The following is a 9,416-nucleotide window of genomic DNA, read 5'->3' as shown; positions in this document are numbered from 1 at the left end:
GTAAAACCAAAGTACAGGTGATATGACTATCAAAGAAGAACAAAAAGACGAAAGAGTAAAAAAAGAATAAATATCGGTCTCGATGAACCGTATCCTTAATGTTGTTTTAGGCAAGCGATAATTTCCCTATTTTTAACCAATCTTTGGCTCTGAACCCAACTTTTAAAATAAGAACTGCATGAACAGACAAACCAGCGTAATTTTGCTTGAATTAGTTAGTTTATATTGAAGTCCATTCAGACAGGAATACGCTTCTTGCTTTATGTCTTGTACATCTTTTCGGGGAGTTAATTTCACTAACTTTACAATTTATTTTCGTGACCAAAACTCCCATAAAGTTTTTTTGAGGTTAACAAGATTTTCCGTTATAAAAAATTAAGCTTTTATACCTGGCTTCTTATCTTCTTCTGATTTTTTGACATGCCGCTGAATGCAAATGAGCGATCAGTTTCAAGAGGGACCAATGAACGTCTTTATCATCATAGTTTTTAAAAACATCAAACTGACAATCGACAAAGTTCACCTTTGTTAAGGCCTATTTACACGGTACGACTTTGTCGCATGCGACAAGCTTACGACAGGCTTACGACATGACTTAGGACAATTTACACGCGCACGACATTTTCACCTACGACATGCCAAAATCGCGTGCAATTCCACTCGTTTCGGCCGCGGTCATTGTTTCAATAATTTGCAAGAGAAGGAAAAGAACCTCTTCCTCGATCCACAGTGATATCATATTCTATGTTTCCTCATCTGAGAATGTATTTTTCGCTTTGGAAGCAGTCTTCGACTTTTCGGAGGCGACTTCCTCCGCCATCTTGACGCAAGAAAATTTCACCTTCCTCCCCTACTCAGTAGAAATTTGTCACAAAATACGTCATTTTCTATCAATTTGGGCTACGATTGTCGCAGCGTTTTAAAACATGTTTTAAAATCCTACGACATTTTTCGTGACGTGCACGACAGTCGTAAGCGAGTGGTAGGTTTGATTTACACGATACAATTGTGTCGTAGGCCTGTCGTAAGCTTGTCGCATGCGACAAAGTCGTACCGTGTAAATAGGCCTTTATTCAACTAAGAACTTTTACTAAAAAGATATTTTTTTACTGTAAACTTGACTTTCCTTAAGTTCTGATTAAAACGGTCAGTACGAAATTTATCCTTGATTGCGACTAATTAGCATTTTAGTGCGGGGCTTAGCTACGGCGGCGCAACCTGATTAGCCCCGGGCGCCATAGAGAAGCAAATGAAGAGATTTTTACAAACGAGGCCTAATGAAAAACTTTCTTATATGGTATTCTTACCAGAAGTAAGCAATATTTGATGCAAAGTAAATGTTTCCTCTCGAAACAAAGTTGGTGATTGAGCGTTCGGAATCTAGACAATTTGGATTAATACATCTGACATGGTCGTATCTTCTATAAAGTGATTGATAAAATGATAAGTTTCTCCCTGTGTTCTGTATGGTATTTATAATATAATCCAAATGAAGATGATATTCCATATCCGACAGGAATTAAAACTTTTTATTCATAGTTGTTTCTAATGCAACGTTGACAGGATTCCTTAATGCATATCAACGGTTCACCCTTAGGAAAAAAATGTTTTTTCTGCAACAGATTCGTTTCTAAACCCCTCAGTGTGGATGTTCTTTACTTTTCATAATAAAGTATTTAATTTAGTTTCAGTTCAGTTTACAAACAATTCTTATTATATTCCAAGGCGGCTGCCATGATGTTACATTGCATCTTTATTAGCAACTCACTCAGCAGCCGAGGAGATTCTTAAGACCTTGGCGATAATTTCCACTGAAAATAAAACAGATGCAGGGGTTCATAGCGCTATTTGTTCGACTCAGTAGTAGAGCAACTTGCTCTAATAACTGTTTGAATCCACAGGACATTGTAGCATTGTTTTCATCTGCAAACATACGTACTAATGCAAAAATACTGAATGGAATCCAGCATACAGCGAACCCTAACACAATAGCAATGGAAAGCTTCAGCGCATTTCTCTCCCTTCTCAAGCGCTGAATTTGAGCGTTCATTGAGTGTTCGCCTGGTCCTCTCTGGGACTTCAGTTTCAAAAAAATCGCAAGATATAGAATAAACATCAGAACGAAGGGAATATAAAAAAATGTAATAAAAAGTGCCATAAAGTATTTTGCCACCGACGAGGAATCGTCAAAAACACGCATCCATTGCCGCACACACTTGTACTCATAATCATATTCGACCAGCTTGAACGCGACCAGATACGGGATGAATGTAGCCATGGCGATGATCCACGTGGCGAGAATAAAGAAGCGATACAATTTTGAACTGAAGAGCGGAGAACGGAGGGGAAATACCACAGCTACAAATCGATCCACTGCTATGAGCACAAGGCTCTGAATTGACACAGCAGAGGAGAGATCGGCTGAAAAAGGAGCGAGCTTACACAAAACCTCGCCAAGATGGCCTCTAATGGGCCAATCATCGTCATGTATCTCTACTACAGTTTTCGGGATCAAGAATATCGGGAACAGTAGGTCTGACATAGCCATGTTCACAATTAGATAGTTGATGGGTTTCGCATGGTTTTTGTCTTGTAAACAATTATTCCAATAAAGGAATTTCCAACCACAGAAATAATAAATATTACGCAGTAAGCAATTGTGTGCCCAATCCTCAATGCTGTGGGATTATAGCAGTTCGACGGCTGAGTTGCATTCATTGTTGCGCTCAAGTTCGTGGACATTTCGTAGACGCGTTCTTTAGTCACCGTTAAAGTCAAGTATTATCTTATGGAAGTCACAAACACCTCTATTTGTATTACCGCTTGCTGTGGAAGTGATGTGAACATTTGAATATTTCCTTTTGATGATTCACACTGAAACCTATTATTTTAGGTCTTTATTTGGGTTTGTTGTCATAGATCATGAAATTTTGTTTGCATTTTCCAGTTAATAGCTGTTTTTAAAATTGCCGTCAGCAACTATGGTGGAGCCGGAAAGTAGGAGAAATCTCAAAGAAAGTTTCACAATTTTCTACGTTATCACCCGCTAATTCGTTACCTGTCCACGGGACACTTTTACGACAAATAAAAGTGCTTTAGGGCCCGAAGAAACCGAGTTTTAAGTCTTTTGCAATTTTTCTTTTATGGGAATTGGTTTGTACACATAATAAGCTAAATATTTACGCCAAAAAAATTTCGTGTCATAGGCACTTTAACTCTAATTACCTAGAATTCTTTAACTCATTTCGGCAGGTGAAAAAAGAAATTGTAAAAGGGATGTTTGAATTTTTAAATTGTTTGGGTTTGTTGTCATAGATCGTGTCTTAGAGTGCCTATGACACGACATTTTTTTTTTTGCATTTTCCGGTTAATAGCTGTTTTTAAAGTAAGAAATAATCGACCTCAGCGCCTAGAGAGTTCTCCTTGACCAATTTTTTGTGCATTTAAAGTAGAATTTGGCGGCCAAAAAGTATCGCCATAAAGCGCGCGGCAAAAGCGATCATATTACATAGCTGTGACGTAGAAAACTGTGAAGACACGTCGGCAACTATGGTGGAGCCGAAAAGTAGAAGAAATCTAGAAGAAAGTTTGACAGTTTTCTACGTTATCACCTGCTAATTCGTTACCAGTCCACGGAACACTTTTAAGACAAAATAAAACCACTGAGAGATTATCACTCATGAAGCATGATGAAGCACTCTTTACTTTTAGTGTTTGGGCTTAGCCTGTCAAAAGCTGCGTTCTAGCAAAACTCTCAGTAATGAAAGTCAATTTCAAAACATCAGCATAATCTATCAGGAAGGGATTGCAGTTTTCCGCCGACAACGAATTCTCATATAAGTTCGTGGTTAAATCGACGTCGTGCATGTGCGTAAAACAAGGATCGCCGTATTTTTTTTCAGTAAACGCCCTGAGCGCTTAATACATTTTTAGACCTTCAGAGTAACCGCTTATTCGAGGTGGGCGCTAATTTGATTTTATTAATTTTCAGCAAGTATTTAGTTTATTTTGCCACAAAATGGCAAATAATAACAATACGCGAAGATATACCATAGGCAGTGAATTTCGAGATTGTAAGGAAATATTGAATAAGTTATACTCCGCTTAGAGGCTCTCGATCGGGTTAACCGTTGGGCATTAAAACGGCCTAAAACGGCGTTTGAAGGAAACTGGCTTGCATGAGCAAACTGGGCGGAAGGTACCAAGAATTGTGCTCACGGAAGCTTCTTCTTTAATCAATTACGCGTTGCCGCTACAACGTTTACAGTATTCCCTTTCTGATTATATCCAACTCTAAAGCTTCTTCTTTAATTTAACACCCTAATTTATCCCTTTCTGATTAACTTCAGCTCTAAAGTTTTTCTTTAATTTATTACGCGTTGCCGCTGGCGTGTGTTTTAAGGAGATCCCACATTATCTCAACAACTTCTATTGTCACTTTGCCTGACCAATTGAAAATACGTACGGGCTGTCTTTTTTCGGGTGCCAAGTCAAAAATTTCAGAAGCAATATAGCGAGGCTCTTCTAAAAGGGATTACGAACAGTTTCAACAAGTCAGAAAGAGATGGCCAGAGTTGTAAAATGTGGAAAGTGTACTGTCACTAAACAGTAAATCAGTTGATGGATGGGTTTCGCTGCACCAACTACTTCGTAATTGTAGTTATTAGGGAGCTTAAGCATCAACGGCAGACGCGGACGGCAGCTGCAAGTTAAAAGTTCTTACGGTCGATGAATCAGTGTCAAATCGCGCCAGATTTAGTTTTATTCTTTCTCCTGTTGCTGCCCGCGTCTCCAAAATGTCTCTGCTCAAATTCTCTATGAATAGGGATAAAGAACCGGTGGGCATGTTCAGCCACATCAATGCGCGTATAAATCCAAACAGCATGCAGAAGGCTGGGGAGAAAACGATAACTAAGCAGCTTCGCCTGTAGGAAAACAACCGATGAGATTCTTGAGACCTTGACTATAATTACCACTGAAGATGAAACATATGCAAGGGTTTACAGCACAGTACGAGCGCGCCAGAAGAAAGGCAATAGTTTCAAAGTATTGCATGCCACAAGATGACCAGAAAGCTATGTTTGATGAATAAAAGAACAGCAAGAGGCAGATGCTGGTTGGCAACCAGCATACGGCGAACACCAAGACAATGGCAACGGACATATTAAGAACATTTCTTTCTTTCTTCAAACGCCTTTCTCTTGCGTTAGGTGATTGTTCCCCAGGAATCTTCTGCGATTTAATTCTTAAGGCAATGGCAAAATAAAGTATGGAAATCAAAACCAAAGGGACATAGATGGTAACAACGATCAATCCCAGTATGTAGGTTTGCTGCGATAGGGACTCTCCAAATGTGTCATTCCACTAGAACCAACAAACTAGCCCTTCTGAATACTCAAGAACTTTAAAGGCGATCAAATATGGACAATGGACTGCCATGGCGATGATCCAAATGACGAGAATGAAGTACCGGCACTGCTTTGAACTAATCAGTGGGGAACGGAGAGGAAATACTACAGCCACAAATCGATCCACTGCGATCAACAACAGGCTCTGAGTTGACACTAGAGTTGAGACATCTGTAGCGAAGGAACTCAGTTTACACGCCGCTTGGCCAAAGGGACCGCTGACCAGCCAGTAGCCAGCCGTGTTTATCTCTACAAGAATTCGAGGAAAGCTGAAAATCGGGAACAACAGATCGGAGAGTGCCATGTTGACAATCAAAATGTTGATTGGTGTTCTCATAGTTTTCGTCCTATAGACAATTATTCCAATGAAGGTATTCGCAGCCAACGACACAACAAATAGCAGACAGTAGGCGAAGGTTCCTCCAATTCTTCTCGCTGTGGGGTTGAAGCAGCTCGACATGGACTGTGTTCCATTCACCATTGCTGTCACGTTTGCAGACATTTTTCGATACCAAGAGATCAGGTTTTTCTTCAGCCAACAGCCTTGCGGTGGGTACCTAAACTCGACTGGATGAAAACACAGCCTATCCATCTTATATAGATCAAACTTTCACATGTTTAATTAATGAACATACCCGGGAAAATTCTAGAAAATCGACAGTCTTCACCTGAGACCTCTAACTAAGAAAAGTATGGTTGGAATCAGCTGTTGTCCGAAATTAAGCAAACGATATGCTTTTTCAAATATTGTCGGCAAAAGGGACAATTTTCTCAAGTTTATAAGCAGGAGCCCATCTTATATGAGTTTATATAATCATTATCAATATTGTTCCAATGGCTCTAGAAATAGCCCAGCCATAGATGTTTACTGATATAGAATAACGGTTGACAGCTGGGAGCGAAAAGATCTACAATCTTCTTTTCAATTCAGAATTTATTTTTAATTATTTTGCCATCGAAAGTTTAATCCAGCCTCGAACTTACTGATTAGTCTTGTTGGTTAGTAAACTTATTGGAGTATTAAAGAAAATTTTCACGAAGTCGTAACAAAAAGGAAGGGTACAGGACAATATAAGGCTGACTTCTTATGTGCGATAAAAAATGGTATGGCTTCATAAGTCTTCTTTTCAATTCAGAATTCATTTTTAATTATGTTGCCATCGAAAGTTTAATTAGCCTGAGCTTGTTGCTCAGTAGACTGGTTGGAGTTTTAAAGAAAACTTTCACGAAGTTGTAATAAAAGGGAAGGAAACACCGGGACAAAGCCGATTTCCTGTATGCGAGAAAAATGGTATGGTTTCATAAGTCACCAGGAGAACTTGTAATAATTTAAAAAATTTACAGGACAGAATTCATATGGCTTACGATGTAAATTTTTCCTTTAATCTTGTTTCTGTATTCGAGCAAAGATGATATCTCCGTTGCTTTAACCGACTTAAACGATCGCATACACTCATTAACCTTCTGTGCCGCGGCGAGGCTATATATTCAAAATGTAAACATCGTTGAGCAACAAAATTCAGTCCCCGCGGTAAAACCAAAGTACAGGTGATATGACTATCAAAGAAGAACAAAAGGACAAAAGAGTAAAAAAGGATAAATATCGGTTTCGATGAACCGTATCCCTGAAGTTGTTTTAAGAAAAGGATAATTTTCCTTTCTTTAACCAAGCTTTGGCACTGAGTAGTTCTCGAGGGGCTACCTTTAGTCTCAATAAACAAAACAAAGCTGATTACTGACAAATATCTTTCATTTACTTTCTTTAGTTTAACTTCCTTTACTGAGTTAGATTTAGTTTTCCATGAGGAACAGATCCAAGTGATTTTTCCCATAGTAAAAACTTCTTTCCCTACTCGCTTATTAACTTTTTCCCGTCTTTATTTTGTATTTTGTTATTTTATAAAAGCTGTAAGCAAAGTTGAATTCGATTCTCTTTCCCTCAGTAACTGGATTTAAGTAGCTCGTTACCTGTGTTCCATTCATCGTTGCGATCACATCGCCGACATTCAGCCAACAGCTCTGAACGCTCTTTTTTTAAGTGAACGCAGTGATGATTTGCATAGATATTATTATTGTTCTAAATTGCATACGTTAGCTTCTCCAGAAATTTAAGAATATCGACAGATGTACCTGAACCTTCATTTTGATTAGCAAAAGTATCTACAACTGTAGTTACCTGAGATGAAAGAGTTGGAAATGATCTCATTTGGATAATTCTACTTTAAATAGAAATATCATTGGCCTCAAGAAAGTTTTAGAAAGTTCCATTTTCTCAGTCTATTTTCTTCTCTAGACGTGTATGTAAACAGCTGGTAATTACAACATTCAGTTTAAGGAAAGGAGAGACTTCCCTGAGAATTTATTAGTTATCGCATTTTTTATTTTGTTTCGTAAAAAATTAGCTGTAAAGAAGCGATACTACCTCGTGGAAAGAATCTGCCACAAAATAACATGCATGTCCTTATTTATAAACATCTTTGTTAATTGCTACAGTATTTTCGGCGTAAAACTGTAAAGGTTTTTGTACGCTTTCAATACGTATCATAAATTTGTGCTTCAGTTACTTGATGCTGATTTTTGTATTTTTTAATTGACCGCTTGCTTGCACACTTTTTTTGTACCAGACGATTGACGGATGTCAGTTTCCAAGCCAGAATGAGTCGTGAAAAACTAATATCAGCTAACAAAAAGCGAGGAATGTGTGTGCGAGAACAGCCTGGTAATTGAGGAGCGGGAAACGGGGAAAAAATGAAGTTAAAATGAAAGCTGGCTGTTTTCTTCCCCTGCGAGGCGTGATCTAAATTAAAAAGGCAATAAAACTTAAGCAAACGACTGGAAAGCAAAAACTGAAATAGCGTTATTTGTTGAATAACGTTTGACAGCTGGTTTCATGTGATGACAGCTTATAATAAGCGAAGGAAAATGTTGCAGGATGTAGTATACAGTATGTTAAAGGATTACAGAGAAACCAAGAGATTCTTTTGAGAAAAAACTTATAAACTGAAAAATTTAATTTTACCGTTTTCCGTTGCCATAAACGACCGCATAAACGCACTTATGTTAAGTGCTCTGTTGAGGTCATTTATTCAAGGTGTAAATATTACTGAGCGACAAATGTCATGCACTCCCAAAGGTAAAAGCAAATTACAAAGTGGAGGTGATATGAGTTCTAAAGAAGGGATTGATGAAGTTTAAAAAGCGCAACATTTCTTTCAGTTCTCGATCAATTTTGTTTTCTTAATTCAGTCAACCCCAATGTCCCATGTACTTCTTTGATATCTCTTTTTATTTCTCATGCCAAAGAATGAACAGATGTTTTTCTTTCTATTGCTCTAAATATAATTTCATCCCTTCATTTAAACCTATTTCAAGCACACTCATTCAAACAATAAGTTAACTTTCTTTTCATTGTGAAAAAAGAGGATTTTAATTATATGTTTTCTGGTATATATGACAAGGCGTGGTCGGGTTAATTTTTCGCTGACACAAAAGTCATGAAAGGGCTGTGGTTATGTAATATGTTTTGTCTTTATTTACTAGATGCTACATGTGATCAATTCGATCTTATTTTTTTATCTGATCCTTTAACCTCTTGGAAAAATTTCAACGACAGCGCTCTACAAAAAGTGTTTACAAAATATGTACCTAGAATTATATATATCAAACGATCATTAAGCCATAATTATTCTAAATAACGGTTTAAGCCGTCATAAAAATTTTCTTAAAAATTCTTTGAGTTGCCAGTTAGGTATAGACACGAAGTCTTGCGGTCTGAAGTGAGTTTTTCTAAGGAGTTTGAAGATCCTGGTTTATTTCAACTTCCTTAACCGGTCATTTTGAATTAATAAGTGCCAGAATACCAGTAGACAAGATATTTTATATATATATATTTTTTAGCGGGGTCGATTGAGTTGTATCCCAATCTTTAAACTTCGTTCGTGACTATTCAAAGAAGGAGTTTCACTTCAAAGTCGTATTAATTAGCCCATTTCTGTTATATATCAGCAG

At 37.7% G+C, this 9,416-nt stretch overlaps 2 pseudogenes; both read right to left on the bottom strand.

Moving 5' to 3' along the window:
* Nucleotides 1-1,768: 1,768 nt before the first annotated feature.
* On the bottom strand, nt 1,769-2,742 carry LOC149040709 (QRFP-like peptide receptor; annotated as a pseudogene).
* A 2,169-nt stretch (nt 2,743-4,911) lies between these two features.
* On the bottom strand, nt 4,912-6,000 carry LOC149040708 (RYamide receptor-like; annotated as a pseudogene).
* Nucleotides 6,001-9,416: the final 3,416 nt, after the last annotated feature.

The sequence above is a fragment of the Pocillopora damicornis genome, chromosome 9 (genome assembly GCF_964200805.1).
Source record: "Pocillopora damicornis chromosome 9, jaPocDami1.2, whole genome shotgun sequence".
Lineage (NCBI taxonomy): Eukaryota > Metazoa > Cnidaria > Anthozoa > Scleractinia > Pocilloporidae > Pocillopora > Pocillopora damicornis.
This window is presented reverse-complemented; position numbering and strand designations above follow the sequence as displayed.